General features: G+C 39.3%; 1 protein-coding gene across 7 annotated transcripts in view; it reads left to right on the top strand.

Moving 5' to 3' along the window:
• Positions 1 to 26,220, top strand: part of lpp (LIM domain containing preferred translocation partner in lipoma) — a 192,122-nt gene that overhangs the window by 29,638 nt on the left and 136,264 nt on the right. For 3 of the 7 annotated variants that reach the window (XM_078259861.1, XM_078259862.1, XM_078259866.1), the window contains one exon: positions 4,566 to 4,611. The exons of 3 other annotated variants lie outside the window; for them this stretch is intronic. The gene's annotated coding sequence lies outside the window, so the exon portion shown is untranslated. Of the gene's footprint in view, positions 1 to 2,762; positions 2,821 to 4,565; positions 4,612 to 26,220 lie in introns of all 7 variants that reach the window. One more of the 7 variants, XM_078259863.1, reaches the window with a different exon arrangement.

Below are 26,220 nucleotides of genomic sequence, written 5' to 3'. Positions count from 1 at the left end.
ATTTTTTGGTTTGGTAACTCATTTTCTCATTTCTTAGCTGGAGAAATAATCACTGGCTGTTTGGCAGTTAATCTGCCAACGTTGAGTTTTTTCATGGCGGTGGGGGTTAAGAGTTTATTTCTGGTTATTTATATAAGTAAATGTTATTTAAGTAAATAAATACATATAATGTATTTAAGTAAATAGTAAACCTCATTTTATATTTGTATTTATGTCATGACAAAATGTCTATTTATCACAGAAACACTGCAGTTTAGCCCTGCGGTTCATATCGATGTATATTTACATTTATCATTTTGTGAGCATAATGATATATGTGTGTGCATTTGCTTCTGGATTTATGTGTATTGTTGTTGGCTCGAGTCATTCTTCACACCGTGCCCTACATTAAAATGAACCGTACAGGCATTGAAAAAGGCATGGCCACTATCCTGGTGACTAGCAGATGTGAATGGAAACTGTTTTGCTGAAATTTGCAGGTGTATTTTGATCTTTTTTTAATTTATTTTTTTATTTTTTTAAGATTATTTTTTTGGGGGCTTTTCCCTTTATTATATAGTGATAGTGGATAGACATGAAAAGGGGAGAGAGATGGGGGATGACACGCAGCAAAGGGCAGCAGGTCGGAATCAGACCCGTGCCACTGCAGAACTCGGCCTACATGGGGCTCTTAATGGGGGAGCTAGAGGCCGCCCCAACACTGTCCCTTTTGACAACAGCTACAGCTACGTGAGTTAACTGGCCCGTCTGCCTGCGCACCGACCACAGCTTCACATACGCCCCTTGAATCGTGTTGTGGGTTGTTGGTTGCCAGGTTGCGGTGATGGGTTGAAATTGTATATAGCGTGTGGATTTTGTGTGTAGATTCTGTTTCATAGATAATCTTGGTTGACGTCAGACAAACTTGATCTGTGTGTGATGATTATTCATAATAATGTTTGAGAGCCTTTCATATTACGGGAGTTCCCGGAAAAACAAAAACAAACAGGAGGGCGCCAGGAGAGGGCCTGAAATATGGGATGGCAGGTAGGAGCTGGCTACGGTGGTAATAGACTGTTTGCATTAGGAAGATACCAGGAGTGAGTATGTGTACATGCATGTGCAAGGCATGGAGTGGCTGAAAAATAATATTAGCACTCAGTAAATCTACTCTGGGTGGATAAGGGCCTTAATTAAAGCTCAATTTAAGTTTATGGCAAGACAAACATACAGGAAGTGAGGCATATTTCCTTAAGCTTAATAAGGTCCACAGCTAGCTGATGCTTTCTCAGTCAACTTTGAATGGGTTCGTGGCACAATAGAGAGACTCTGTGTTGTCTCATGTCGTATGATCATTAACGAATTTAACACTTCAGCAGAGGTGTTAATTTCCATACAGGTTTAGTGGCTTGACAGTTAACTGTGAAAAGGGGATTTGATTTGTGGTGGTATTTTGGCGACGGTAATGTTATTAGTGTTGTGAGTTAGCAGTAAACTTAATGAACCCGGGGGGTGAGTCTGATGAAAAGTGCTGTCTGCCTGGTTCAGCTCTGAGATTTTCTCACATTGCACAGCGCTGTGAAGGAGTAATCTCCGAGATTACGTTCTGTTCTGCCTCTGGTTAGAAGTAGTGAATGTAGGCTACAGCTCACAGCAACTTAATACTATCTAGTGTCTGGCTTTTGTTTGATATTTAGTGTTGGCAAATGGCTTTTTGTTGAGTTTCCTTAGCGAAAAGCGTAGCGCCTTTTTGTCGCCTACCATATTCCACACAACAGTTGCGATGTTCCTTTCAGCTATCTGCTCGTGCTCCAGGAAAGTGAAGAAAAGTAAGTATGGTATATCCAGCAATCATGTAGCTAATGTTGGAAGCAGGAAAAGAGTCAAAGGCGGTAACACCCCTACCCCGCTGTTGTAAAGCATTCTGCATGTGGCGTGCATTTTACCTTCTCAGCAAACACGCCCGCAGACACGGACAACGATGTGATGGAAAAACAGTGTCTGGTGCCTGCCTATAAGTGGTATCACGCTCTGTCTGCCACAAAAAACTCTGTAGCTGGTTGTGCTTGGCACGTGTGGGATTCTGAAACGTCCTTGAATTCGGGAATTGTCCTTTGTTTATTCAAAGTCAAAGACAGTCCAAAGTAGTGCTATTTTGCACATTTTTGTGGGTCTGAGCTGCCACGCTGTGCAGTGTGAGAGGGGGAATGGAATCTGGTGCCGCTGATGTGTCTGCGCTTCTCTCTGATGCTCTGAAACACAAACACCGCTGCACATGACGCTAGTTAACACTATACTCAACAGCAGCTAACGTTAGCCTACCGCTAGCTAGTTAACACTATACTCAACAGCAGCTAACGTTAGCCTACCGCTAGCTAGTTAACACTATACTCAACAGCAGCTAACGTTAGCCTACCGCTAGCTAGTTAACACTATACTCAACAGCAGCTAACGTTAGCCTACCGCTAGCTAGTTAACACTACACTCGACAGCAGCTAACGTTAGCCTACCGCTAGCTAGTTAACACTATACTCGACAGCAGCTGACGTTAGCCTGCCGCTAGCTAGTTAACACTATACTCGACAGCAGCTAACGTTAGCCTACCGCTAGCTAGTTAACACTATACTCGACAGCAGCTAACGTTAGCCTACAGCTAGCTAGTTAACACTATACTCAACAGCAGCTAACGTTAGCCTACCGCTAGCTAGTAGCTGGATTAAACAGGGTTAAAATGCTGACAGCTAACACTAAACGGTGTAAAGTGTGACTGTGTTTTACTGTAGAGGATTCAACACCGGGATGTAACAATCTGCAGCTGCCGTCGGAGAAACAACACAGACGGTGCGTTAAATGAAACTGGTAAACTACAGCCTCGTGGTGCATTTGAAGTTATTGTAAATGTCCTTTTCCCATCTGATGGTTCAACAGCAATTTACTACTGAAATTAGTTATACATTATTATTTATTAAAGTTGTTATACATTATTATTAAATCATTTCATTTTGACCATATGGCCTTAGCAATATACAAGCCCTTCTTTAATGTCACCAACTGTTGTTTAGTACCCTTTTTTTTCTTTTCTTTTTTTACTTTCTTAAAAAGTATCGGTTCAGGCACCGTGACAGCAGATATCTCAACACGTCAGCAGGTCAAACCAGAGCTATTTGCATATCACCGAGGGAAATTTGAGAGAATAGTTTTTTGTTGAATTTCCTATATTTTAACACTCATTATTATTATTTCCAGATCTACACTAAGCAGGGCTATGCTAACATCAACATCTTTAATAATTCATTTTCTATTGATCAAATAATCAGCTTATTGTTTATTTATTGTTCACATTGTCACAAAAAGTTGTTTTAAGAAAACATTTACACTTCAGGTTAGTTTTATGTCTTCAGATGTAACGTTTTAATAAATATTTACTTAAAACATACTAAGCGCACACATTTCCACATTTAGCTGAGAGTAATAAAAAGAAGACGGTGTTCGGTTCTAAACGCTAAAACTGCTAATTAAAACTAAAACAGTTTCAGAGGTAAACACATTAAACTCACTCAGTAATTGACTTGAGTGTAAGACTGCATGAAACCACACCAAAATAGAGCCTGTTCATCAACATCATCTCCCCGGAGGAAGGTGTCCCCAGCGCCCGCCCGGCTGCTGGTTACTGTTCCTCCGCGGCCGGCTACTCGCTGCGCTTGTGGAAAAACGGTGCCTCTGAAAACTAGGGAGCATATGCTAGAACAAGGCAACACCACTTCAAGCAATACTTGTTCCTTAACATTAGCGCAGTATAAAGAAACTGAAGTGAAGTTGTGAAAAGACTTAGTTGTCAGCTGTATGTTCTCAAAACATTGTATTATACTTGCAAAAAAAAAAAAAAATGTGTGAAGGAGGCATGGATAACAATCCCAAACTGGCGCCCACCCGTAATTATGATGTGGGTACAAAGAGATTTTTGCCATTCTAAAGGGAGAAGGGGAGTGTAGGTGTATTAATTCCTATTCCTTCCTGCTTCTTCGACTTGGAAGTTAAGATTTAGAAAAAATAGACACCCCCACTCAAAAGAAAAGAAAAAACAAGAACTGTCACATTGACTGACGCCAGTCGTATGTAGCATCTGTGTACCCACCACTGCTCCCTATAGTATATGCCACTCTGTGGCAACGTGGGAAACTGACAATGTCAATTTATCAGAACAAAAGAATTCCTCAGCAAGAGGAATACACATGGTTGGGCCCTGGAGACAAAAAATGATTCCACCCCCACCCTTACCTGTATCTAAACAGAATGTAGGACATTCACAACACCCAAAATAGAAATTTCACTCACAATTATAATTTTTGTGTTTATCCCCTGCAGTCAAAAGTTAGGATTTCACTTCAGGAGTTCGTGCTGCACTTTTAATGCTAACTTTCCTAAAGTAAACAATTGAACGTCAACACCGAGGTGTTGCGGCTGCAACCCAAGATCGGACAGTTTAAATGAACCCATCCGGATCCTTTCTGCCCTAAATGATAGGTCTCTTTGTGAAATGTCATTTTGATTTCAGTGCTGTATCATTATCTTGTGTTTCTTTTTAGGTGTCTGATCCTGTAGTCCCCACCATCGCTTAGAGTTAAAATTTGGGTGAGTACTTGAGTGAGAATGTTTCCCTTCTTTCCACAGCTGTAAATACTGTACATTCACAGAGCATGAACACTGCTGTAATCCCCAGCTTCATTTCATTTATTTCCTGTGGACAATATTAATGTATGTTTAATCCGATAAAAGAACTGTTGCTGTTGTAGTGGTGGCGAGAGTAAAGAATACATCTTTTCTTTCTTTTTGGGCCATCTCACATGCACATCTCCCAGATTTAGTCATTTTGTAATCTTTTATCACTAAACATTTTCTTTCTACCATTGCACCTCTCCTAATCATAATAAAAATCCATAATAGTAGGCTTTATTTGTAAAGCACCTTTCATACAAGAAATATGAAAATGAAAGACAAAGAATGAACATAACAGGAATAAAATGCCATCAGTAATGCAAAATAAGATACAGATTTTTTTTTTTAGATAATTCTTTTGGGGCTTTTCCCTTTATTTGATAGTGACAGTGGATATACAGGAAAGGTGGGAGAGAGATGGGGGATGACACGCAGCAAAGGGCAGCAGGTCGGACTCGAACCTGGACCGCTGCTAAGGACTCAGCCTACATGGGGCGCACACTCTTACTGGGGGAGCTAGAGGTCGCCCCAAGCTACAGATTTAAATAAGATAACGAAAAGATGAAGTAAAATGCATAACATAGGATGGAAAACAAAACCCCCCTGAATGGTAAAATAAAAATAAAGTAAAAAATATTAAAATCAGTACCCATCTTTGCATCATGCACGTATACAACATCAATAAACACTACAGCAGCATCAAAAGGTCTCCGTTCTCTTCTACTGTCTGTTCCTAGCTATTATTTTCTACATCAGTGGTGGAGATTTGAATTTTTAAGACGAACACTCAGAAAGTAACATAATCTATGAACTATTATAGATGAATTATATATTATATTACTATATATCTCGACAAAGCCTTTTTTTAAAAGTAAGAATTCCATTATGACAATTTCAAATGAATGAATCTGAAAACAGACCCCTGGCAGAGTGCCGCAGACCCCTGGGGGCCCCCCTACCCTGATCTAAGCACATTAGCATGGGTAGTTAGTGTCAGTGGTGGTCATTAAGAGCAGCCGGAATTATTTTGACTCAAAATGTTCTCTGATAATTTATCTATGGCGCATCATCTAAACCAGGGGTATCAAACTCAATTTCACTAAGGGCCACACTGGAAAATAAGAATCGCATCAAGGGCCAGGCGCATAGTTTATTGACTTTGCTTTTATTTAATCAAAAAAAAAGTTTTTTAAACATCATTTTTTGGGGCATTTTAGACCTTTATTTAAATAGGACAGCTGAAGATGTGAAAGGGGAGAGAGAGGGGGAACAATATGTAACAAAAGTTACTGCGTTGAGGAGTAAACCTCCATATATAGGCGTGCTCTCTACCAGGTGAGCTATCCAGGCGCCTAAAAAAGTAAAGTATTTTTGACTGTTATCTGTTGTCTCATAAAGCCTTCTCACTTACAATTTGGTCCACATAAAGCGCTTAAACAAAGTTCTTTAGCCATCATATAATTGAACAAATCAAGAAAAACAATGCATTGTCATTACAGCCGACTCACAACAATCATAGGCCTGAATATCACTGGTTGTCTCAAAGTCAGCAAATCAGCCCATTTCTGTTCTGAGTGTCACGTCATTGCAGTTTCCTTTGAAAACCGTTTCCTGTCTTCTTGGTTTGGTGTGCAGCTAAGTGAATTTTTGTTTTCTATTGTAAACCTAAATTGATATGTAGGCCGGATCAAAATTTGCGAGGGGCCAGATTTGGCCCAGGGGTCTTGAGTTTGACACATTGTTCTGATTTAAAGTTCTTTTTGTCATCAAGGCTGGAAATATTGAGATATTCTTGTCCAGCTCAATCATTTTGCTGTATTGAACTGGAAATAAAATGCACACATGCGCTGTGGGCCTGCACAAGTTTTACTACAAGTACACAATATAAAATTGTGCGATTCTGTAATTATGATAACAAAATACAAAAAAATGTATTCACCTATTCATTGATTCCTAGGCACGAAGGCAAAAAAATAATTTGTATTTTATTTCTAAATTATACAATTATGTATTTGTATTTATTCTATAAATGTACGGCAAATTTGTCATTTAGTTATTGAATCCATATTTATACGAGAAGCTCTTTTTTGCGTCCATATTTCTAGTGATTTCAGTTTGCAGTTTAAATTCCTCTGGCTCGCTGATGCATTTGCGTCATTAAAAGTTGGCTAAGGGGCAGGAGGTGGTCCTAATGACGTACAGTAAGTGTTCTCATGACACATTCTTAGGTTGATCAATTAGCCTTGGGTATGAGAAAAACAAGCCATTTGTTTTACATTGCTAAAATGTGAAAAAACAACCTCCCTCTAATCAAATAAAGCTTTGTCCAGTTTGCTCTTCAGTCCTCCGATAGACATACTGTAAGACAGATTTCTGCAGCTCCATTTCCCACAGTCCTGCTGATGTTACCTGCAGCATAGGAACTGATTTATTATTTAGTGTAGGTTTGAACTTCAAGACTAAATGGACATGTGGTATACATTTCAAAAATTTGGTGTTTGTGTGTTGTGACGCGTTGTGGTCCGCAAAGACTTCATCCCGTACATACCAAAAGAGAATTTACTGAGCTTCACACACTCATAAATTATGATCTGGGCTCAAAAACGTGGAAAACTAAACAAGCATACATTTCAGCTTTGATGTAATGACGATGATGAATAATTTTATTTTGGTTAACATACATGAAAGAGATAATTATTTCACACAATTTGCCACCGCAGCTAACCGAAAAAGAAATAGGCTGAAACTCCTATTACCCCCATAGAATTACCCAGAAATCCAACACAACAAAATGAAACGAAATACTTGAGTACAATCCTAGTAATTTTACATTTTAATTAGTGCTGCACGATATGAGAAAAATTTGCGATATGCGATTAACATTGTTGAATATCATGATAACGATATTACCTGCAATAAATAAACAGATATTAAAGTGTTCTCAGTTCTGCTGCTTTAAGTAACCCTTAATTATTTTTGATTTTAAAGATTTTTTTAAACTCGAGACGTACACATTTTCAACTCATCCTTAAGTTCATTACATAATTGAACCCCATAACTGAAACACATCTATATTTTACATTAGTCCTCACTTTACCAGTTATTTTAGTTTTATTGTAAAACAGCAATAAACGCAAGTGTCTGCATCTGTAACTCTCTAGCATGCCACCATTTGATTACCTCCTGGGTGGTTTTTAGGTACTGTCGATGTCAAATTTGTATAAAGACTTTATCAAAATAAAACTGTAAATGATGAAAAAAAAAAAAAGAATGACGCTTACTAAAAGAAGCGGTATGTCATAAACGTTTATGACTTGTTTATAATATTTATGACACGTTCATGACAGTGTCATGTCACTCTTATGTAGATACCTTCAAGTAAAGTGTAACCGATTTTTGTCCTGATTAGCCGACTCTTTGTTGGCATTATTTCAGATAAGCTGCGGAGAACTCCCTTAACTGCCCGATGAAAATTGTGTTTGCATGTCCTGATAACACTAAGACATTGAAATTAGCAAGCTGTGAGGTGTTTGTGTTTAGCAAAGCATGCACAGTGGTTGAATACCAAAATTTGATATATTTTTTGAAACAGATGGCAAGGGTGCTCATATGGGAACCTAAGCTCTTCTTCACTGAATATGAAAATGTTGAACAGGTGTTCCAAGGAAACTTCCTTCCCCACTATGGCTTTCATTAGCACACTTTCTATTCTTCTAGTAATAATAAGCTTATTTGTGCCCTGAGATAAAGGGCAGACAAAAGAGCTGCTTCTTTTTTTTAATAGGCAAAAACTGGCAAAATGGTTGCCTTATGTATTATTGTTAGACACAACCCTCTCAACCAACATCACCAAAAACCCTGACTCCCCCAGTGTGAGCTTGTTTTAGGATCTGATTGGCGTCCAAAATTCTGTTTATTAGAGCATTGGTTTTGCTTTGTGACTTTGCTTTAGCTCCGTTTCAGTGGTTATGTGAGACTACCTTGCAGTCATGTTTGGATGTACAGAAGTTGGTTTTCTCAGTCGTAGCACAGAAGTGGAGTGATGGAGACCACCTTACATGCTTGGGCCACAGCGATGGTATAAACTTAACTGGCCTTGGATGGTTCTTGGTTTCTCAGACTGTGTGTTTGGATTCCTGGCTCACAGTTTGTCTGTTTGGGCCAGATTCTTGAAGCACACATCAAATCGACGGATGACTAGCGAGGCTGGCTGCCAGCTGAATTTCAAGAACAGTTTAGCTTCACTGTAGAATTTAAAATACTTAACTCTTTGTTGGGCTTGACTAGAGCTGTACCCAAACGGTTTTCCTCGATTCATTTCGGAATATAAGGGCTTCATGTAAAGAGACAAATCCTTAGGTGCTTGCTGGACTGTCAGGGAAATTATATTATGGCCTCTTTTATTTTTTATTTATTTTTTTTTTTTTTAGGAAATGTTGTTTTCTCTCTCATTCAATAGCATGCATTTAATTTAGACTTAATACCAGCATACTATATGGAAGGTAAACATCTTTTAGATACATGTAAATGCTTACTCTGATTCATCGTGTTCCTCATATTTTCTTCATAGTGCTTCCAACCTGATAATCTCAACAGCATGATGGTGTGAAAACCTCTTTCAGGACTGAAAGAAAAATCCATGTAGAATCTTATCCAAATCTACGTATGTATTTTGCTGATATCAAGTCAAAACACTATATTTATGATTGGTAATCCACATCTTGTTGAGTGTCTCCCAGTTTCATATTAAAATGTACAGATGCTTCTATAGCCTCTTTCTGACCAAGTAGTTAAAGGAACAGTCCACTTCTAAACAGTTCTGCTGACTACTCTCCCCCAAAACCGGTTTTGCCATTTGCATTCGTACTGGCCAAGTGGCCATAGGAACTTTTATATATAGATAGAACTTTCTTCCGGCTGTTCAGAACCTTCCCCTTTGCAATATTGCAATATTTGTTATAAGCAAAACGTGTCTAACCATTCTAAATGAAGTATTGTGGTGCTGCAGAGACGCCCCGGCCTACAAATCCTATCCTACAGACTAAAGAAAAACTTTGTTTGGTACAGAATAATGATACAAAAAAATTATCATTCCCTCTATATATCGTGAATCATATCGTAATTGCGATATCAGTCCAAATAATCACAATTAGATATTTTCCTCATATCGTGCAGCCCCACTGGCGTCTAACCAAAAACAAAAAGGTGTGAATCAGCTTCAGATACAATCTTTATCTACGTACATGTAGCAGGCATTGCCATTACAGATTGCTTTTAAATATCAATATGAGACTATTTGGGCTTTGATGCTTTGAATTTGAGTCAAATTTGACTGGTTTTTATAATTCCTTATTCCTTACCATATTTACATAACTGACAGCTCTAATTCTCAGTGATTAGAGTTTCTTATGAACATAATACAGTAAGATAAGATTAGCCTTTGTTGTCTCCCTAAGGAAAAAAATTGTGCACAGCCTCTCCATATACACACAATATATCAGTATACATATACTAATTAAACAACAGTTAACATTCAGTGACACACACGGATCCATATAGATCAGAACATACACACCAAGAATATTGGTGTAAAATGTATACTGTATACAGTCACAGTGGTGGCCCAAGTGTGGCCTGATTAGATGGTCCAGAAAAAATATTATACCAAACAATAATAATAGTGATGCTAATGAATGAACTGGAGAGTTTTATATTCACAAGCACTGCTTAACAAAGACCCACTATAGCTCTGTTATGGCATCTTTTATCATGGGATTGTGCAACTCATTAACATCGAATTTGGCAGATCTGAATGAATGAGGCTGACAGTGCAGTCATCTTTTTCTTCTACTTTTTCATCATTTCTTTATACTTTCTTTCTTTCTCCACCAAACTTACACCGAACTATACAGTTTCTGCCCCATCCGACTCCAGTAGATAAGAATCAGTGAGTTATGACGGTCCAGGCGGAAATGACCAAATGGTCGGAGCTAGATTACATAGCATCCAAAATAAATAATTTTCTCCTGATTTCTATCCTAAAGATACTATCACAAACAGAACGGGAGGTACTCTGTCACAGACTGTGTTGGTATACACCATCAAAAAGTGAATTGCTGTGTGTACCAGACTCGCCTTATTTGATGCACTTCAGTTGAAAAAAAACAACTACTTATTTGTACTTGAACACGTTAGACTTGTGTTAGAAAGAGGCCTGAAATCTGGCTGTTAAAAAAAATATGTTTTATTGTGCATTGGGAACAGCTTTTGCTACTGGGAATTTGAGCACCCTGAGGGAACTTTATAGCCTGGAAGAAAGACAATGTCTCATACGTCTGGGTCAACGGTCAAAAGAGGTTCTACACTAATACGCATTTGCGAATTAGTCTGGTGATGCCAGGCAAGGAATTTTACATTTTTCAATTAAAACACTTACACATAGTTGGTAAATTATAAGCTGATTCCAGTATTTTAACACTCTGTATATTTATATTTGGCCAACAAAATAAATATTCTATTTAGTATAACTGAACAGTTAGATAAATAATAAATGAAATATCTTTTGGTTTGCTCAGTAGTTGAGCGAAGGCCCTGGGCTGTGGTCAGCGGCATTCTTCTCAGTTATTATTATAGCAAATATTCACAGTGGATCGAAACTATTTAAAACAAAGTCCACAGAAACTCCTCAAACATCTCCTGTAACATAACTCACTCCTTTACTTTCCCATCTGTATGCTCAGTATGTTCCAAACACCCATATGTTCACCAAAATATTGCTAAATATACTGCTTCCGCTGGTAGCTTGCATTTTGTTTTTGTAAAAAGATGAGGATTTGAGGTCGAGTATCGCTTCAATATTAACCTTTGTACTTGGTATTGTATACATAAAGTCAGCCAGAACAGAAACATTGTATTTTCAAAATAGCATCCAACTGTTTTTTTTTTTAAATTAATTCTGTACCTGATTTTGACTCCATGCAGTCTTGAAAATGGATGAAAAGCTAAATAAAACCAATGCAGTCAAATTATTATTGTGTGTTTAGCTACATATTGTTCAAACTGGCTTTCACATGATAGTTGTGCAGTCTTAATTTTCAGACCTCAGTTTAATTTAAACAGAGATCAATCATCTGGTTAACTTTATGTCTGGCACAGGGACACTCTGACTATAGCAGAGTGCATATTCAGAATGCAAACACTGCGAGCATGAATATTTCATTGAATTGAGCCAGGCCACACGCCTTAACAATGCAATGAAAAATAATTGTGTATTGGACTGGCGTATGATATAGCAAGGAAGTTCTAGAAGGCGCACAACTCTCAGAATACGGAAATCAACTCGGCAGTGTCCTGCTGCCTCTGCTAGCCTGGCCGTTCAAGGTTTTCAAATGTAAACACAGAGGAAAAGGTGAAGATGGCTATTAGCTACGACATATGGCTACGATCCCGATTACCAGGACAAGCGTCCATCTACATCAAAGGGGGCAGCGAGGCAGGTGTGGAGGAATTGGACCACCGACTGCCACCTCTCTGCTGGGCATCCTGCTAGCCAGTGTGCAGACTACGGACGGTGAGCTGGTTGGCCTGGGTGCAAAGCTAACTTTTTTTCCCCACCGGCCAAATGGCTAGTGAATGTTCAAACTTTACAGGCCACTCAATAGATCAACCATTTTTTTTTGGCTAGTGAGTGAAGCAAAGCTACCAGCCACATGCACATTTTACCAGTATTTGCCTGGTGGATCGTGCTAATTTTGTACCCTGCGTCCGTGCCTCCGCCGGTTTCCAGTGGGATGTCCGGAGCTGTGATGTCCTTTCGGCGAGACTTGGCTGGATCCTGGAGTGCCGATGCCATTCAACCGGGTGACTCTTCTTCTGTGTGCCGATCTGACGGCCACATTCTGCTTCATGAATTCGTGATTCATGAATCACGCACAGGTTGAAGGAGCTGATGGGATAACATTTCACTGGAATTGTACCTTGTATGATTTCATGTGACATAACATTGATTGAGTGGTTGAATTGCACCCTTTGTTCACAGCTCGGCAGATATGTTTGATGGTTGCTATCAAGCCGCGTGTTTACACACTGAGGATAAAGGACTATTCTAAAACAATTACTGTAGCTTTTCATGAGAAACTGGAGCACAAGATGATATTACACTGAGCTGCGGTCACTTTCTACAAGGAAAGTGAGGAACAGAAAACAAGTAAATAAGACACGCTTAAGATTGAAAGATTAAGACAAGCCTGGAGTGATTAAGAGGGCTGACATAGATACCCTGGCTGGATGTTTAAATAGACCAGTGAGCGGGTTTGGATTTGGTTTTAAGCAGCAGGAACATATAAACAGCAATAGCTATCAGTCAATTAAGGATAAAGCCTTTCCAAAAACAACTAGTTTAACTTTGCTTTTCAATTAATCTTCTTTGGGTGTCGCCAAGGGTCACAGCGCTGCAGTGTGAGCAGTGGAGACGTAAAAGATTAAATAAGAGTCCAAACAACTGGGCAACGGGGACTAAGGCTTCAAATCATTTAACCCAGCCCCGCTGATGCTGCACAGACGCTTCTGGCCAAGCAGGATTTCAGCACTTTGTTATTTTCAGGAGCTAGACATGGATCTGATTTATTTTCAGAAGTGATCCATGGATGAATCATGGAAGTCCAAATGTGTCCAATTTTTTAGATTTACACAATCCTCAAAATGTTTCTGTTCTTCTACCAAGGCCTTTCGAAAAAAAATGTCAAGGTTAAAAACAACACATCTGTGCTGTAATGTGTTTGCCAAAGCGATCTGTAAGAAATCCCTGATCTAAAGTCCTCATCTGCTGTGGAAGAAAATCTCACTGTGATGTACGCTACTGTGGATCTAAATAATGAAATCACGTTGTTTACTGTAGAAATGAAACAAATCTTATTGACCTCATGAGTTTCAGCAACTATGAAGTGCTGCAACTGTTATTTTGTCTGTTTCTTCCTGCCAACAGTGGACGTGGGAATGTGTTGCATTGTTTAGGTGGACATCTGCTGTTTGTGATCTCGTGCACCTTCATTTGAGCAAATATCTGAACATTTTTATAACACAACATACAGCGTTAAAGAGGCAAAAAAAGTAAACGCAGCACTCGCCACTCCACGCTAGTAAAGTTAGGATGACTGAGATGAGCATATCAAACGTTTTATTCATCTCCTCTCTTCTCTCATTTGGGTTTTGGCAGCTAAACTGTCAGAGCATGATATTTAAGGAAGATAATCAACCTGAAACAATAGAAGTTAGGGGGACAAGAATCCCCAGTGGAAATTACACCCAACTCTCTTTTTGCCATAGAAAACATCAAGCTGCTGCTTCAACACAAAGTAAGCTAGTTGTAAGCTATTTAACGCCATACGTAACTTTGAACCAAAGATCATCTTTTTAATGTGATATCTGTGCTGGTGTAAAGTACTATGAACCCCTTTAAACATTTGTGGATCTATTGCTAACTTTTGACTTGTACTGAGGGTTGGGTTCCGTTCTAATTTGAACCGAACTGATACCTGGAATTCGGTACCGGAAGAAAGATTTACCTTCAGTTGTAAAAATAAGTCCAAACCTATTTGTCACAAGGGCATAGAGAACGTTGGTGTGCGTGTCTCAGAAGAAGTGTAACCACACCGCAGCTCGCCATTAATGTTGTCAGCCTGGAGTTTTGAAAAGTTTAACCACACTTGCTACCCTTTATGGGCATTGCCCTGACTCATTGTGACTTGAACAAGCTACAGAGGCGACACAGCTCACACTCCGTATCCACCAGCGCTCTGCTGTCTGTCAAACTTGCAGAGAAGAGGACAGAAAAGCTTGGGCTTATGTGCTCTCAGGTACCAACATTTGGCGCTGATTGATCTACCTGGGTATTACCGATGTAATTTGATCCAGTAACCCAACAGTTATATATGAAAACAAACACTGGGTCCAAACATCCCATTGGTACCAAGCAAAGGTAACCCAGTACTGCATTGGGGCTATGTTCCCCACACTGGATCAATTTAACCCTGTGATTTGGTGTGTATAGCCAACAATAGCATCTCAAGTTAAGAAACAAAATAGAAAATGAAACAAACTAAGAATGGCACTGTTTTATATAACCCTAAAATATAGATTATCAATTGTAATCAATCTCAAGCTCTTTGTCACCAGTTGTTGTTAATGTAATCACCCTCTACCTCAGTGGCTGAGAACCTTATAGTGAGCTTAGCCACTGGTATTGTGAGTGTGAAAGAGAGTATGAGGAAACCCTGGCTCAGTGTGACATGATGATGAAGTTATGGACCTAAAGCTCCTCATTGTTATGTATCTGTGGTCCTGCAGCCCAGCGCTGCAGAATACAGAGAGAGGGTGAAGGAAACTGCGCTGTGGCTGCCAACCCACTGGGCCTTTTTTCTGCTCCTGAGAAAAGAGTGTACAATCGAAGGAAGCCTGTAAGTCAAGACAAAGGGCATAAGCACCCTGGCTTTTTGTCAGCCTCTTTCATCGGGCCAAGCCCAAATGATTTGGATACAATTGCAATGCGAAATCTCTGTCTGCTGCAATTGCTTAAATGGTAGCTCAAGTATTTAAAAAGCCCTGATGAAATTGTCATGAGCTTACACTCATTCATGCCTTTACATCCTGTGCTGTGTTAAGGGGATTCTTGAGAAAAGTCATCTGTATTCAGTAAACAAAGTGTTATTGATGAGTTGATTCTATGTGGCTTTGGCAGTGAGCGAGCCGGGGGAGGGATTATGTCCCCAAGCCAAAACCCAATAGAAGTTTGACTGAGAGAATAGATGTGCAGAGCTCATTGTAGCAGTAGAGGATAAGCTGTGTTCAACATTCAAATAACAGCTCAATACCTATGATATGAAAAGGTTCGGAAATCTCTTAAGTGGGAAATATCTCCGTTTGCTGTCCGTTTTTAAAGAGCACTAAAGGCAACAGAAGTTTCGTAATTCCCTGTGTTTTGGAACACGTTTCATCTGATGTTTGTGTTGATAACTGTATGCTGAGGGTCCGTAAGGAGCTTTTTTTAGAAGACCTTTCGATGAGGTTTAGTTTACTGGAGGATTTAAGCATCTCCACTGAGTGAGACTGGAAAGGTGTAGCCACAGCAGCATATGGCAGAGACTGTGAGGAATCGAGAAATCCGCTAATCCACCATTCCTACAGCATAGGGATTATACCTTCTGTGACTTTTTTTTCTGTTTGTTACATCTTGCTTTCCATTCGTCTGTCCACAGTTCAGTTTTAATCACTGTTGTTTTCAGCTACAGTATAAGGGGTGTTACTTTGTGTTCAATCTTGCATATGGTCAGGAGGCATTTTCCAACTAAACATCTTGTTTACAACCCCTGTAGGATATCACTTTCACTTAGCTCTATGATTTATGAAATGTTTTATTTGTTGTGCAGCAAATAAATAGTAAACCTCTCCTTAGATACGCTGCATGGAGTGTTTTTGGCTCAGTGTTATACTGTTGTATGGCTGCTAGGAATAACAGCATTTCAGCATACGTAAGCCCCTGAAAACGTGATTCCACTGTAATATTAAATATTCAGTACACAATGTATACAAATTAAAGTTGAAATTTAGGTTAAAAACATGTTTAGCTATTATTCATGAAGAGTCAAAACTCAGCTAATCTGCTTTATGGTGAATGTGTGGGTGTGGTTTGATCACACTTGATTGACAGTGCTGGCATCATAAGCAAACATCACGCCAACTGTAATCAGATTCCCATTTAAATATTGCTAAATCCTGATTGGTACGCAGACATTTTCTTCTATTGACCTCAATCATTTTCATCATCTCAACTGAAAAAACTGTTGCTGGAGCAACCAATATTGGACGAACTATTCTTAGAACATGTTGCTTTAACGGATGCATTTTATGGTGAACAGCTATCTTGTTCATAATTCAGAGATGCTTCTTTTGTTGTTGTTTTTAAATGCATAGCGTTATTGCTATGACTTGAGAAACGTGAATGGGAGCCGACTCATCTCTGTCGGCTCTTAGAAATACCACAAGGGCAGAACTGAGAAAACAAATCTCGCAATTTCATAGGGGTTTCCCACACATATTCCTTGGGAGGCTGGTGTTAATTCAGTCTGACTTCTAAAGATCTCAGTGTTCACGTTTCACATCAGAGAGATGATATGCTGACATCAACTTGACAACTTGAGGCTTTATTGCTTTACAGTGATTGATTTTCTGTTACATGTCACTAAACCAATACTACTGCAGAGGTGAATCAGGCAACCAATGATTAGCCTGGTATCATTTTAGATCAGGGAAAAGGATCTGACACCAGGGTTTTTCCTGCATAGAGAAAGTTTTGGTGCCCCCTAAAGAGGTTTTAGCCAGCACCAAAGGAAAATCACCAGCGCCAAAGCGTCTTTATTTTCAGCAGCCAGCCTCCCTCTCATTCACATCTGCGATATACACATGTGGCTGGCGCTAACTTTACTGGATCTGAACGCTCTGCTGTGAAGCTAGCGTTAATGGGATCTCCGTTTGCAGAGTCAGGCTGTACCGGACTCTCCCAGTGACCAGGCTGCTGTTCTCAGCCTTCCGCCAGAGCTCCGACTGCTGTCTGTCGGCGGAGGGCTGCGCTGCCGTCTGTCAGTATTAAATTGAGACAGTTTCATAACCTGTGAAAACGTCTCGTAGTCGTGTTAAATAGTGGTCATATTCCGTGTTTTGGTACAGTTGGTTTCAACACCTGATGCTAGCCGTACGGTAGTATCGTACACATGCGAGCACTTTATCGGGATTGCCCAGACTCCCTGAACAAGCTGGTTAAATTTGCAATTAATCCGCGGTTCACATGCATCCCGAACCGCAGGGGCGGGCCCTTACACTACTACTGTATATTCAATATCACTGACAATTTATTGATCAATATTTCAAAATAGCAAAAACATTACTTCATAACGTTGTTTTATTGTACAAATTAGCTACAACAGTAATGGCACTGACCACAATTTTATAAATTTAGGAAAAAAAAAGTAGCAGTGCCTAGCAGTGCCTGACTTCTTGCTAGAAGCTAACAACATAGCTATGGCTGAACGTTGGCCTACTTTAGCATATAAACATTAGCTCACTAAGAACCCGGGAACCACAATCCCAAACTGGCAGTTTGATTTTCTGTGTACTGAATTGTTTACCTAAAGTAAACTTCTTTGACTTTTATTTAATTTTTTAAATATTAGTTTTTCTAAAATTATACTTTAAAAAAATCCCACTACATTGCTTTACGCACAGTATCGGAATATATTGCAATATATTGAATCGTGACCCATGTATTGTGATACATATCGTATTGCCAGATTCTTGCCAATACACAGCCGTAGTTTACATCATACATTTGTGCCTGAAAATGTATCAGAATGCAGTAAATTAAGTCTTAGACACTCAAATTGGGAGGACCCCCAGACCCCCCACTTCATATGTGTCCCCCCCAAAGGCCCATTCTGGGCCAGAAAAAAACCCTGGACACTCATCACTTCTTGCACTTTAGCCCATGTCACAATAGCTTTAGCCCAGTAACATAACTGGTTGTGTCAAGCAGTCTGGTCTTAAGGGGGCTTTCACACCTGTGGTTCATTTGGTCCAGAAGAGCTATAAACATGTTAAACAAACTGACAGGTAAGTCATTGATTGGACCATTTTGGTGATGTCATTCTGCATCATCATTAATAATCGAGACCTCCCATATCATAAATAGTAACACACGAGTAGAAATAGGACAAAAAAGAGGAGTCTTATGGTATTAATATAGTGGGATAGTTGCTGTGAGGTCGCAACATTTCACAATTAATTTTATTAATGAGGAACTGGCAAAAAACACAAGAATAACACACCTATTATTACTCCTTTTCACTCTCTGATTGATCAGGGGAAATCCCTGCACATGTTACCACGGTTACAAAATAGTCATGTATAAATACAGTCAGCGGAAACTTTATTAGGTACACCTGTACACCGAGTGTGTATACATTGATTACACACATTGCTTTATTAACAGTTCATTATCAACAGATGGATTTAATAGCAGCTTGGCTTTTTTAATTCATGCTAAAATCACATATTCAAAAAACGCACCAGAGTTTAGCTTGGATGTGGTTGTTTAGTTCACTTACTCCCAAACTTTTTTGATGCCTAAACTGACACAAATTAGACCACGGCCCCCGTTTGATCAGATCACTCAAACAAAGATCGATTTATTTTAACACATGCCCTGGTATTAATCTTTCCTTTGTTTATTGATTTAGTCAATTTTCAGAGGAGCAGATATAGCTCATCATCAGATCATAGTGGTGTCACAAAGACGGGACCAGATGCAGTTTAAACCTGATTAAAAATGCAGTAATATAGCCGTATCCATCCCAATCACTATAGGTTTTAAATAAACATGTATTTAAAACTGATTTACAACTCCTGCACCACACACATACCATTATGAAGATACACACAGCTGACAGTTTGATCCCCCAAATTACACGCTTGCCTCCCTTTTTATCATATTTCATCACTCCAGTCTTCACCAGCACAAGCAGTTCCAGTCGGACAGCCAGTCACTTGACACTTCAGGATCATAATTAACTCTGTCCACTGGTAAATGTGTCCCCTTGCAGTTCATACTTTTCTCATAAGATGCAGATTCCTGTCTGTCTGTGTCTTCATAAATTACATCTCAGAAAGTTTTTTCCAGGAGTCTTTGTGTTTTTTTTATACAGAGAAACCCCAGTCAACTTAATTATCACCTAGACTTGCATCGTAGACTGGCCTTGAAACGCCCCGCTCTAGTGTCTTGTGTGCAACAATCCAAGCCTTCTCACTTCTCACCAGTTTGCGTCGTTATACATCTGTACAGATGTAGAACAACTGTTTCCACCACAGTAAACACCTACTGTATTTAAAATAGAGGGAGCAGCTCCTGTAGTCCTTCAGTATCAGTCTACCAGCAGACCCCGCTGAGAGTCACTTCTCAACATGAAGTGCTCATGTTTTAGAAATGAAAGGCAGCAATTAACACATTAGGGTTGAAGATGGTACTATACTCGTTCCTTTATCTCTCTCCAGTTCATGCAGGTAGCAACAGCAAAAGAGAAGAAGAAAAAAAAGAGTCTTCCTGTTGAATGATAAGCATTCCCTCTGCTGTGATAGGAAGGCCCTATACAATGCCTGTCAGATGAGGCCAATTAATTGATGGCTTGATGTGATGCTTTATCTGTTTAAGGCAAGTCTGCGGCTGGTCTCACTCACTGTTCCCTCCCAGATAAGCTTTACTTTGTTGACTTTGCCCCAGTGCATTCCAAAAAGCAAAGGCACTCATTAGCTACCTCTCCGAGAGTGACAACCGTGTAGCTATTGGCCAGCGTTGGATAACGGTCCTTCATTGTCACCACCGTAGTTTTGCGGATTAACATTTTGATTTAATTATCAGCCATCATAGCCTCAACACAGCTGTTTGGCATTTTTGGAGGCAAGGACCAATGTTTCCCCTTCAGCTGCTCAGCGAGGCAGTTTGGATGTTAAATCATTTATCACACACATTAGTTATTTTGCTGTACAGAGAAGGGCTGTATGCTAGAACAGGAAGTATGAGATGCTCATTAGAGGGTTGTAAATCAAGACCTAAGCCAATGTTGTCTTTTTAAATTGTTTTAAAAGTCTGTTGACCACAACACTTCCATAGGGTAGTACTCAAAAGAAAAATGAAGACTTTTAATTGTATGGTTTATATTTGTATCTATAATGTAATGCGCAAATAAGGAAAATTCAGCTAGGCTTAACACAATCTAATACATAAACTAAAGTATATAAATAAAGTATTTCTATATATTCACGATATAGAACGCTTTAAAGGTGCTTTAAAAACCGTTATAAACTTTGGCTAGACCTGTGTGTTTATTTAGGACCTCATTTTGATGAGAAGGATTCATTAAATTTGGTTATTTAAGAATAGTTACCAAGATTCCTAATAAGAGGGATACTTGAGAAACTTGTCAGTGCTCTCAGGTGGACTAACTATGGGACTCTGTTTCTGAGCTACAAACAGTAGTTTGTTCAGTACTTGTATTTATGACCAAATACCTGTTAAACTAATGACATTCCAGTCAGCCTCAGCTGTACTTTGTGTCACCCTCATTAGCAAATGTTAACATGCTAACACGGCAAACCAACATGTTGAACATAGAAACCATTATACCTGCCTAACATCAACACGCTAGCATTATCATTGTGAGCATGTTATCTTGCTTATGTGAGCATTTAGCATCATCACAACTCTTCCTATCTTTAAATAGGATTTGTTTTTGCCCATTTATAGCGTTATAATTTCAACCACTTTTGAGAGATATTGTCCAAAAAACTGGTTGATAAATAAGTTAGGTACAAGTTGGGTAGAAGGGGGGACAGTATTTTGAAAAAGAGTGTGTCACAATTTATCGAACAATTTTGAACTGAAATAAGAAAACCCTCATTTGAAATATAAACGCTATAATGGTCTATAATGCTTAATGTTTTTCTGAGTAATGCAGCCACAGCATTGTGAAATTGCATCATCATTGTTAAATTCTCTTCTAGAGGTGTGGCCGTCATGCATCCATCCCTATATGTCTCTGTAGCAGAACATTACCCCTTACAGTCAACTGAAGGTAGATCATCTTCTGTCATTTGCTATTGATTTGCTAAAAAAAGTGAAATATACAGATTCTCTTTGTTTACTGTTGATGCAAATATATTTTTTCAAGTGTGCTATCTACCACAGAGGTATGCGGGAGATGGTTATGGTTGTGTTGTGATATATTTACAGCTGTCAGTCAGTAAACCTCCTGAGACTCAGATAAGATAAACTCCTGAGACGTCGCATCTTACCACTTGCAGTATCAAGGAGCACATACTCCAGTCATGCAAGCCACCCGATTCTATTTGATATATCCCAAGCCAATACAAGCTGTCAGTCAGCATTAAAGTCAGATTCACATATTTACAGAAAAAGTTGTGCTTCTGTCATTAGGGAGCAAAGGCCAACAACTCAAGTAAACTACTCAACAGCTGTTCAGAAAAGTCATGCAGATCTTGTTAGGAAGTTTTGTGCTGTTACTTTAACAAACATAGCTATTATCCAGTGGATAAATATTAAATTGTCACAAATGTATTCATATGCCCAGGTGACGCAGGAATGTAATTCTTGTTTTTGCTGTAATTCTGATAGTTTGAGCACAAAAGAAGTGTAGAGAGCATATTCAAACAGTAGATTTTCTCAGTAAGTATTTTTGAGCCTTCAAACGTTCTCTGAGCCTCTTTTTGTGTATGAATGTTGCAACATGTTCATTTAATTAGCACAGCTGAAAACTTCAAAGACACAATGACAGCTGAAAAAAGGTGCAGTAAAGGTTGACAAAGCCAAGATGTGCTTCCCATGGAGAGAATCACCATTAGAAATTACGTTAGGAATTTGAGCACAGTTACTTGAGGTCAGAATTATAACAAGGACTGAAAGTTCTGCTTTCACTTTGTGTACTAGCAATAAAACATTCTGTAGCCAAAGACAGAAAATACCAGTTTAATATCCGTGAATCGCATCACAGTTTACAGGACTGTTGGGACTCAAGAGAGCGGATGGAGCCAGCTATCACCTACATTACTTTTAGACTGGAAATAAGCTTTTAGTCATTTTTACAATATCTACATTTTTTACATCTTGCAAAAACAAAAAATTTAATAATTAGTTTGATATGTGGCCCAGGGCAAACATAGGCTACTGACTGCTTAAGATATTTTCTCCTGCAGTGATAATGACGTACCGCGTGTTCAAAACTGATTCGGAGTCCGCATGTCGATCCACTCGGGTTATAGACAAATTAGTCTCTCAACGGTGCCTCTGCTAAATAGTCTCAGGAAGGAACTTGTTTGGTGGAACATGTGTACGTTCAAAAGTAGTTTTAGTCGTGCAACAGAAAACTCAGATTGGACAGATAGTCTAGCTAGCTGTCTGGATTTACCCTGCAGAGATCTGAGGAGCAGTTAACCATAGTCCTCACAAATCCACCGGAGGTTAGAACGCCAACACAAAGGAAGCCCAAGGCATTGGCTATCCGGCCTAAATGAGTGAAATCAGGTGAAATTTCCGCCGGCAGCGGCACAATCCAGGAACGTCGTGGATATAGACTATAGACAAATTGACACACAGAACTGAGGCCCTGTTTACACGAATACGCTCGCGTCTGAAAACATAAAAAATATTTTATCAGATGTGCCTTTTGTTTAGATGGAGACGCCGTTTTTGGGGCTTAAAAACGCATCCATGCATGTATGGATTATGAAACAATGGGCCCCCGGGCACAGACACATGAAAGCCCTCCCCCCTCACTTCCTACTGCAATAAAACCCTCGTAAAAAAAAGACACGAAACAGCTACAAAGCCGCAATGTTTGTAGTCATTTTGCGTCTCTTTGTGGTCATTATGTGGTCATTTTTGTTGTCTTTTTGTGTCTCTTGTTTTCCTTTTGTGTCTCTTTGTGGTCATCTTGTGTCTCTTAGTGCGTGCTGAGTTTTGTGTCTTTGTAGTCCCCTGTGGCCCCCTAAACCCTTGGGCCCTTGGGTCTGTGCCCGGTAGGCCCGTTAAGTAATCCATCAACCCATACATGCATACTTTACATACACCTGCTTACTCATAGACCAACACATAAAAAAAGAGTAAAACTCTGGATCAGATTAGAGACTCAAAGGTCTATGATAGTGTCACAAAACCTGAAAATAGCACCGTGAACACCTCCAGTTTCTAATGCCGATGTAATGAGGCATCTGTAATGAATCCAGTTTTCATTTTTGGACAACAATACAGATTAGCGCCGCCTGCTGTTATGGAGACGTATTACGTCTCGTCGCTTCGGCGTGTTCTGAGGCACTTTTTTGACTAACTCGGGGAGACTGATCAGTCACACTGGCTTTACTGCTGAGGGTCGGCCGTCTGGTTGGTGTGGCTGCAGCTTTAGTATGCTGAGATGTACATATTAGTTTGTTGCTGTTTTTTTTGTTTTTTTTAACTGTCTTGTCTAATTGTGATTGTACTGTATATGTATATGTATGTCACTAAACGAGATGCTACATCTCTAGGGGTTATTCCTGATTAAAGAACTTCCAAACCAACATTAGCAGAGTCATTTCACACATTGAAGCTATTTTCAACTTGAGAATACATTTAAATTGATGTCTAAACAGTTGGCAGTGCAGTTACCTTTTCATTTCTAACCCGTATCCTGTTTTGTTTTAGTTTTTTTTACTTCTGCTTTGCTCAGGGAGGTGGTGGGTGGGAGTGGGGGTTTTACTCTTTGTAGTAGTCACAGCTCCAAATCTCATTTGTAATGCTTATCAGCTGGTTGGGGTCTTCACAATAGCTAATGGGGAAAACAAATCGGTATTTGCAAATGTTTATCATTTGATTAACCTTCATATTATCCCTCTGTGTAATTAGCCTAATAACGAGGGGCTTTACACTGGCTGTCTGATAGTACACATCGATCTGAAATGATCTGGCCTTTAAAAACGGACTCTGAGACATGTAGACTGTTTTTTATAAACAATATGTTTATTGAGTTTCATTTTAACCAAGACATGCAGAAATGTAGACATAGCCTGAAAAACAATAGTAGCAAAAACCAAACAACTGAAAGCACTCACAGCACACTAAAACCTAAAAATACCAATACACCTTTGACCGTGGTCTGATCCCTTCTTATAGGATATAACAAGCCGATATAAACATCTCTCTCCCACATGAAAAATACAAAATTAGTCAGAATTCCCCTCGCTCCCCCATTTGCCAGTATATTATATATATTATAAGTCCATGAATGGTCCCCAAACCTGTTTGAAAGTATCTTGTCTATCGTTAACCATATATGTTATTCTTTCCATTGATAGGCAAGAAGACATTTCCACAAGCCATCGACCAATACTAGGCCTATTCACACTTTTAACAGCCTGAAAAATCAACCGTTTTGCTTGCAAAAAGCACATATCTAGGTAAATCTAAGTATTTTTTACCTCTTAATTATGATCGGTTGGGTACAACTCCAGGATAAATACTTTGGGGTGGAGAGGCAAATTAGACAGGTAGACTGTTGCTGTAAAACATGTACTACTGTTTCAGTCAATGATGAAAGAACAATCTGCAGTTTAAAACTCACACACAGTGACCGTTTACAGCGCTGACCTCATGTCGGAAATAGTTGAAGCACCTGATAATGTATTTATCAAATAGCCTGGCGTAGATAGCTTTCGTTGGTAGATGGGAAACAAAGAGCACACTGTTGCACCGCTGATGTAGAAGTATATGAGAAACCGTTGATGTCTGTCGCTGCAACCTGCCCGACAAGTTTGTTCTGTTTCTCTGGGGAACACTCGCTGCCCCGTCCGCTTCTGTCAAACTGGCATCAGCCGCCTCTCGCCGGGTTACTGTCTGAGTGGAGACACGATGAGTTGTGAATGAGACCCTCTTCTTCACAGAGCTCTGAACACACTCGCTTTGACACAACACAAAGGGGATTTAGCCTGCTAGCTTTCCTTTCTCTTGTTGTCATAGCTGGTTTGTGTTAAAGTGGCGTGTGCTGTTGCACGGATTGACTTACAGCAAGTGACTGTGAGACAGCAGTGTTGAAACAGGACAACTGTGGTTGGTAGAGGTAAAGTTGCTTCACTGTAAACCCCCCCCACACACACACACACACACACACACACACACACACACACACACACACACACACTTCAGACCTTTGTGTCCCTGGTTTCACTTTTTTGTGAGCGCTCCTGTTCTTCCCTTGGTGAAAGGTTGTAGACCAGTAATCAGCAAATAAATGACTGTGGACCATAACTGGTACATGACAGAAATGATATAGCCTAAAAATGTCCTTTGAAAATTTCCTTCATTGGGCTACAATACAAACCAGGATTTCTCAGAAATCTACAAATATGAATAGTAGGGCTGGGACGATTGGATTCTTTGACGATACGTGGGTGCAGATTTGATTTGTATTGCGATTCTAGAAGTATTGCGATTTGGTAGTATTGAGTGTTGTGATTTTCTTTTCCTTCTTAAACATAAACAAAAGTTGAATAATACACTTCTAAAGACAATAAATCATGAGAAATTTCTAAAAACTACTAGTTTTCTAAAAAGAATGCACATCACAAGTCGGTCCGTCAAAAAACATTTATTTCATTTGTAAAGAAGAACATAACATGGATTTTCTGCTTTCGCTCTGTTTTGCTGGAAACGGATATGATGTCAGCGGTACCATATCAACAGAACATATTTAGAGGAATCATTGGTAAAATAAATAAATAACGGTTCTAGGGAAAAGAATCAGTTTTAAAATCTGTGGCAAAATCCCGATACATACTATTTTCACTTTAATAAACAACAATGTATTAATTACACAAAACTCGAGATGACAGAACAGTCATGAAGTTAATTGATTGGTTGATTGAGAGAAAATGAATGGC

The sequence above is a fragment of the Sander vitreus genome, chromosome 9 (genome assembly GCF_031162955.1).
Source record: "Sander vitreus isolate 19-12246 chromosome 9, sanVit1, whole genome shotgun sequence".
In the NCBI taxonomy this organism is placed as follows: Eukaryota; Metazoa; Chordata; class Actinopteri; order Perciformes; family Percidae; genus Sander; species Sander vitreus.
The sequence above is the reverse complement of the archived record's forward strand: the minus strand, read 5'-3'. Positions and strand labels throughout refer to the sequence as shown.